Raw genomic sequence first — 8,065 nt, forward strand, 5'->3', positions numbered from 1 at the left:
ACTTATGTTAGGAATTAAGAGTGAGGACTGGGGCTAATCTATCTCATACTCCAGTTATGCAGTTTCAAGTTGAGATGGAGAATGTGGTCAATTTAGAAAAGAAAATTAATGTTCTTGCTGAGCTCTCAAAAATGTATTTCAGTGATGATTGAAAGATCTGAGATTCACACTGATCTCAAGAATTTACAAAGGTGAGACAAATAAACATGGAGTCCTTCCATGAGAAACAAGAAGGCTCGCTTTGTGCTCAACATTGCTTGAATAATCTATTGCAAGGAGAATATTTTAGCCCTGTGGAATGATCTTCAGTTGCACATCAGCTAGATGAAGAAGAGAGGATGAGAATAGCAGAAGGAAGAGTTACTAGTGAAGAATATCTCACAGTTTTACAGCAGCCTTTTGGAAATATGGATGACTGGTTTTTTTCCTCCATTCAAGTTATAAGCAATGCCTTGAAACTTTAGGGTTTAGAACTAATTCTCTTCAACAGTCTGGAGTATCAGAGGCTCAGGATCGATCCCATAAATGAAAGATAATTTGTTTGCAATTACAAAGAACAGTGGTTTACAGTTAGAAAATTAGGGAAACAGTGGTTCAACTTGAATTCTCTCTTGATGGGTCCAGAATTAACATCAGACACGTACCTTGCACTTTTCCTAGCTCAATTACAACAGCAAGGTTATTCTATATTTGTTGTTAAGGTGACCTGCCAGATTGTAAAGCTGACCAACTTCTACAGATGATCAGGGTCCAACAGATGCAGAGACCAAAACTTATTGGAGAAGAATTAGCACAACTAAAAGAACAGAAAGTCTGGAGAACAGATCTGGAATGAGTCTTAGAAGCAAACGATGGGTCAGGCATGTTAGATGAAGATGAGGAAGATTTGCAGAGGGCTCTGGCACTAAGTTGCCAAGAAATGGACATGGAAGATGAAGAAGCAGATCTCCATAGAGCTATTCAGCTCAGTATGCAAGGTAGTTCCAGAAGGGTATCTCAAGATATTCCACAGACATCAGGTACACATCTTACTTTGGAAGAGCTATGGAAGAGAAGAAAAGCCTACTTTGAAAAGCAGCAGCAGCCACAACAGCAGCAATAGCAGCAGCAGGATCCACCAGGACAGTTCTCACATCCGTGTGAAAGGCCCACCACAAGTTCAGAAGCCCTAGGCAGTGATCCAGGAGATGTTATGAGTGAGGAAGACATGCTTCAAGCAGCCGTGACCATGTCTTTGGAAACTGTTAGAAATAGTTTCAAAACAGAAGGAAAAAATAATACCTTTTATAAATCATTTAGATGTTCTTACTTTCCAACATTATTATCTATGTGGTTATAGCACAGAGGGTCTGCTTTAGTCATGTGTCAAAGAAGCAATGTTCAACAGAGGAGATAAGACTTTTAGGTGGTTTGCAACAGGAAGTGGAAAAATGCGTCAGCTGTAGGACTAAATAGTGATACTCCATACACTAGCCAAAGAGGCATTTAGAGATTAAATAAATTTAAAATAGTTTTCTAAATGTTAAGAATTAACAAAGGCAACATAAACCTCAGCTGCATAAAATAAGCCAATAAAATATAGATTAAACACTTATACTTTTTTTTTAAGATTTATTTTACTTTAGAGAGAGAGAACACGTGTTAGTGAGATGAAGGGTAGAGGGAGCGGAAGAGGAGAGAATCTCAAGCAGACTCTCTGCTGAGCTTGGAGCCTGCCTGAGAGGCAGGGGTCCATCTCATGACCCTGAGATCATGACCTGGGCTAAAATCAGGATTCGGAAGCTTAACCAACTGAGCCACTCAGGTACTCTGCAATTAAACTTATTTAAATCGAAATATAATTGACATACAATATCCTGTTAGTTTCAGGTGTACATCATAGTGATTTGATATTTTTATATATTATGAGATGATCACCATGGTAAGTCCTGTTACTGTCACCATACAAAATTATTACAATTATTCTTGACTATATTCCCTATGCTCTCCATTACATCCCCATTACTTATTTACTTTATAACTGGAAGGTTGTATCTCTTAAACCCCTTCACTTGTCCCCTCATCCCTTACCACTTCTGGTACCCAGTAGTTTGTTTCCTGTATCTATGGGTCTGTTTCTGTTTTGTTTATTTTGTTTTTTTAGATTCCATCCATAAGTGGGATTATATCCAATTTATTTCACTTGGCATTATACTAAAGTCCATCCTTATTGTCACTTATGATAAGATTTTAATTTTTTTTATGGCTGAGTAATACTAAATTGTACATACATACCACATCTTTATCATTTATTTGTTGATGGACACTTAAGTTGCCTCCATATCGTGGCTATTGTAAATAATGCTGCAGTGGACATAGGGGTGCATATGTCTTTGCATTGGTGTTTTTGTTTTCTTCAGGTAAATACACAGAAGTGGAATTGTTGGATTGTATAGTAGTTCTCTTATTAATTTTTAAAGGCACTTCCACATTGTTTTCTGTAGTAGCTGTACCAATTTATATTCCCACCAACAGTGTTTGAGGGTGAGCTTATCTCCACATCTTCACCAACACTTGTGTTTTTTTTTTTTTAAAGATTTTATTTATTAATTCATGAGAGACAGACAGGGAGAGAGAGAGAGAGAGAGAGAGAGAGGGTGGCAGAAACACAGGCAGAAGGAGAAGCAGGCTCCATGCAGGAAGCCCGACGTGGGACTCGATCTTGGGTCTCCAGGATCACGCCCTGAGCCAAAAGCAGGCACTAAACCCCTGGGCCACCCAGGGATCCCCACTAACATTTATTATTATTATTATTATTATTATTATTATTATTATTATTTTTGTTAATAGCTAATCAGATAGGTGTGAGGTGATGACTTATTGTGGTTTTGATTTGCATTTCTCTGATAATTAGTGATGTTGAGCATTTGTATGTTGGCCATGTGTGTGTGTGTTTTTTTTTTTTTGGAAAAAATGTTTGTCGAGCCCTGTGTCCATTTTTTAATCAAGTTGTTTTATGATATTAACTTATGAATGTTTTTATATACTTTGGATATTACTCATCAGATGTATACTTTGCAAATATCTTTTCTCATTCAATAGCCACATTTATGTTTTGTTGATAGTTTCCTTTGCTGTGCAAAAATTTTTTAGTTAAATGTCATCCCAATTGTTTATTTTAGCATTTGTTGCCTTTGCTTCTGGGGACTGGTCTAAAAAACTATCACTAAGACCAATGCCAAAGAGCTTACTACCTGTGTTTTCTTCTACGTGTTTTTATGGTTTCAGATCTTGAATTAGGGACAAATGGGGCTAGACAGGCTAGGTAGGGAGCCATGGAAGCAGGCTCACAAAAATCCCTAAAATGTTGAGGTAGGGAAACCAGAGATAAGGGAACCAGCCAGATCGCCCTGCCCTAGGTGTGGGCAGGGAGGGTGTCTTTTTTATGACAGTCATCTGTGACCAACAAAGAGTAATCAGACCCCAAAGAAGAAGTAAGCCATTAAAGATGTTATCACTAGTCCTTACTCAATGGTCATGTCATAGATAATGTTAAAAGGATTTAGGATCCCTGGTTGGCTTTCAATAAAAGACCAACCCTAGGGAGCCCTCAGTGGCAACCCAGTCAGAAACCCAGTCAGAAAAGGATTTAGGATCCCTGGTTGGCTTTCAATAAAAGACCAACCCTAGGGAGCCCTCAGTGGCAACCCAGTCAGAAACCCCCTCACTTCTGAGAACTTTCTCTTTGTATTCTCACTTAATAAACTTCTATCACTTTACTTAGTCTCCTTTGTCTGAGAGATTCATTCTTCAACTCCGTGAGACAAGAACCAGGCTCTCCTGTATCAGTCTTACTTTCAAGTCTTTAGTCTATTTTGAGTTTATTTTTGTATATGGTCTAAGATAGTGGTCCAGTTTCCTTCTTTTACAGGTAGCTGTCCAGGTAATTATACTTTGAGTGAAAAAGAAAGCAAAGATATATTGATCCAAATTTCATCCCCGAAGGAGAGAGAGGTCTGAGCATATTGTGAAGGGCAGTAACTAGTCATCTCAAAAAGAACAAAGGACAAAAGAAATAAATATAGTCCATGTAGTCAACATTTAGCTACCATTTGCCAGACATCAGTCAACAGGTTGCTGTTTTAAGACTGATCAGCTCTTAGTTCTTGGAGTTCTAAAGAGATAAGCTTATCTTTCTCTTAGATTCTATGTCTACTCAGAAGATGACAGGTATGCTAATACTTCTAATAGACATTCCAGTCACCCTGTATTAATTACTGGACACTGCAGACTTGTGTATAACTGAGTTCTAAAAGGCAGTTATGTCTTCTAATTTAGTGTTGATATGGGTCTTCTGTGGCTCATTATGCTACATTGGTATTTTTCATAGTAGTCAATTAATTTTGTAGCTCAACTGGACAGAGTTGGTGCTCCTTTGACATTTAATGTCAGGGTGGCAGAGAGTTTCTCTTAAAAAAAATTGCTACATTGGAAATAAAGAGTGTTTAAAGGAATTGCTTTATATTGTGAAGATAGCTAATGTTTTGTTTCATTTTGCCTTTCCTTACTCATAGGCACCAGGGACAGCCAAGGTTTTTTAATTCATTCTTCAACCAGTGGTAAGGACTCCATGTCATCCTTCAAAGACAGTTTGATATTTATCTTCTTCAAAGATCTCGAGGGAAGGAAAATCTATAAGCTACCCTGGTGACCCATCTCAGTGTAGAATAGACCTTATACATTAATACAAGAAAGAATGAAGAAAATTTCAGTTTGACATAAAAATCATCATTTACAACAGGTCACTGAGAATGAAGGGATGACCACGCATTCCTTCTCTTCCCGTGTGGAGAAGACGAATGGCCTCTCTCTGCCGTAACTTTCCCCTGAGTTCTGCCTGAAATCCTTGCAATCAGTGAATGTTAAATGAAGGGAGATCAAGAATAGCTGTCAGGCAGTGGATGTAATTATGGGGAAATGAGAGGTCGAGAAAAACTGAATATCCTCCTCTTTTTCTACATTCCCCTCCACCTTTTTGTTTTTTTTTTTAAATTCATAGCTTTTTTTTTTCCGACTTTCCCTGGGTCCCATCCATTTCTCCCAGCTCATTTTCTCCCAAGTTCCTGACAGTGAACACAAACTTAGGTCATGACAGGTCATGACATTCAGGTGCAGAACTCTCTGAGTTTCTGTGACAGAAAGGAGTTAAAAAAAAAAAAGAAAAAAAAAACAAAAAAACCAAAAACAACCAACCAACAAACAAACCCACCCTGACTTCAGGTGAATGAGGTTGGGCTAGACATAGATGCTGGAGTGTTCATCTAAACTCAAGCTCTGAGGTTGATGCCCTGGGGATAGAATGGACAGGTGGTGGGTGAAGGGAATACACTTTGATGAAGCAGCATACTAAGTAGACTCTTGGGCCCCTAACACTAAGGCCCTGCTCTGTTAGGTCTCAGGGATAATCTCTCTTCTTCTAGCCACATATACCATAGTTTGAAACTTTAAAGAAAACAAGTAAAAGCAACCAAAGCAGGAGGTATATTTTAATAAGATGATAATTTTGAACTACTCTCTCTAGAGATGGTCTATTCAAAAGTTATGTGGATATGATGCTATTTTAATGAAAGCAACATGAGAAATGCATCATATTACTACATAATCAAGCTGTGATAATGTTTTCCTTGGCTGTTACATCACTGTTCTGTGATCTGCTCTGATTCCAGTTGAAATTTAAGGTGTTGACTACAGGCCATAAAGTCCAAAAATTATCTGGATCTTGGTTGCTTTATTCTTTCCTAACCCGGTCATTGTAGATTTAGAGTTCTGGGGGCATTTTTGCTGCTAGTTTTCTGATGGAAATTGGAAAATAAAGTTGTTTTGGATATATGAGTCCTTGCTTAGGGAATCAGCCTTTTGGTAGGGGGTGGAGAGACAGAGACAGGGTGGACTTAAAAATATTGCAAATAGCATCTCTTAATGCTGGGCTTCCCTTGGGAGAGGAAGTCCTATTTCAAAATGTTAAATATTTAAAATATTTGTAATAACTAATTGCTTTTAAAATCTCAACTATTGTTTTCCAGATATAATTTTGTACCTAAGTTTGTATGGAGTTAAATTTATGTTATACAATAATGCAGTTCTGGCTTAGGGCCAGAGGTGTGTTATAGACTGAATATTTGTGTCTCTTCAAAATTCCTGTGTTGAAGCCCACACCCTGAACATGATGTTATAGTGGTGCTGACAGTGTTGGGGCTACATGTTCTGGGCCTCATGGGGATTAACATACAAAGCTTATAAGGAGTCATCAAGACTGGGATAGAGGGAGGCTTGCTTCAGCCTCCCATGAATGTTAGAGATAACATAGTCTTTCTTCTTCCTGACTCACAAGTGGCCCACAAAATCTAATTAAAGGTTAGCACTCAGGTGTGCTGACCCTTTGACATGCATGCTAATTCTTTGACCTTACTGTAGTGCCCCCCATGCTTTCCCCACCATCTGTCCCCTTGCTCTATAAAACTTACAGACTGAGGTCCATACGTTGCAGAGAATAGCTGTGCAGTGTCTGGCTCATCACCTGCCCAGTCTATCCTGGCAGTAAGTTACCCTGAATAAAACTGTATGCTGTATGTTTTGTTTTTCAGTCTCAAAGTGCCTCCTCAGTTTGGGGGATAGTTTTCTATTCCTCTCCCACTGAATGATAGAGTCTCTGTAGGAAAGGCCTTTGTGAAGTAATTAGGTTTAAATGAAGTCATGAGGGTGGGGCCCTCATGATGGTATTAACATCCTATAAGAGGAAGAGAGATAAGAGTGCTTCCCATCCTCCCCCCACCCCACTCTCCCACCCCACTCCCCCACCCCCTGGCTTTCATCAGGAAGCATATTTGCTAGCTCCTTGATCTTGGATTTGTCAGCCTCCAGAATCTTGAGAAATAAATATGTATTGTTTAAGCCACCTAGTTTATGGTGTTTTGTTATAGCAGCCCAAGTTGACTAGGATAGGATGGGAATATAAAAATAATTCTAAGATGTAAAATGTTACTCCATTAGCTTCTTTTAAGAATGTTCTGTTGAACTTTCTAGCTGTCTTTCACAAATCCCTAGCTGCCATGGACCCAACCTAGTGGCTTCAGAAAGTATCCATCTCTCAAAATCCATACTTTGGAATTTTACTTGTTTTCCATTATACAGCCAAAAATGTTTGTCATTTATCAGTACATCCCCCTCCCTCTTTACCCATATTTAAATTACCACTAATTCTCATACCAACCCCCCAAAATATTTTGATTCTCCCCTTTTTATTCTTATCTACAGTGGTCCAATTTATTATCTCTTGACCTTCATTGCAGAAGTCTCCTAATTGGACCCCTACTTCCACTCTGGCCCTACTCTAATCCATTTTATTCAAAGTTGTCAGCATCATCTTTTTTTTTTTCTTTTAATGGGTTTATTTTTCAAAGGAATTTTAGGTTTATAGAAAAATTGAGTGGAAAGTACAGTTCTTTTACACCTCCCTGAATCCCATCGTTTCCCCTATTATTAACATCTTGCATTTTTGTGCTACACTTATTGCAGTTGATGAGCTGGAATTGATATATTATTATTAACTAAAATTCATAGTGTTATAATAGGGTTCTCTTTTTGTAGTGTATATCCTATGGGTTTTGATAAATGTATTATATGTGTCCACCACCAAAGTATCATTCAGAATACTTGCACTGACTTAAAAATCCTCTGTACTCTGCTGATTCATCATGCCCTCCCTTCCTCTCTGATAACCACCAAACTCCCACCCCTGTCCATTCACTACTCTGGGAATGAAAGTCTAACATTTTAATACATTGTTTTATAATGTGTTATGTATTATGCTATTAATATCAGTATTAATTTGTTTTATATTATGAAGTCCCAGAGCAGTATGTGTGTTTTTTTTTTTTTAAGATGAAACCATTTTGAGGATTTAAAGGAAGCTAAGGGCCCTCATCTTGTATTCACTGACATACACCCTGTCATGTAATTTCCCATAAAATTTCACTGGTTTCATGGATGCTCTGAACCCCTACTAAGAACCCCTGCCCCAAAGAGA

General features: G+C 38.2%; 1 pseudogene; it reads left to right on the forward strand.

Annotated features, from left to right (window-relative positions):
- Positions 1-206: 206 nt before the first annotated feature.
- On the forward strand, positions 207-1,339 carry LOC129501643 (ataxin-3-like; annotated as a pseudogene).
- The last annotated feature ends 6,726 nt before the right edge of the window (positions 1,340-8,065 follow it).

The sequence above is a fragment of the Nyctereutes procyonoides genome, unplaced genomic scaffold (assembly GCF_905146905.1).
Source record: "Nyctereutes procyonoides isolate TBG_1078 unplaced genomic scaffold, NYPRO_anot_genome, whole genome shotgun sequence".
Classification (NCBI taxonomy): Eukaryota; Metazoa; Chordata; class Mammalia; order Carnivora; family Canidae; genus Nyctereutes; species Nyctereutes procyonoides.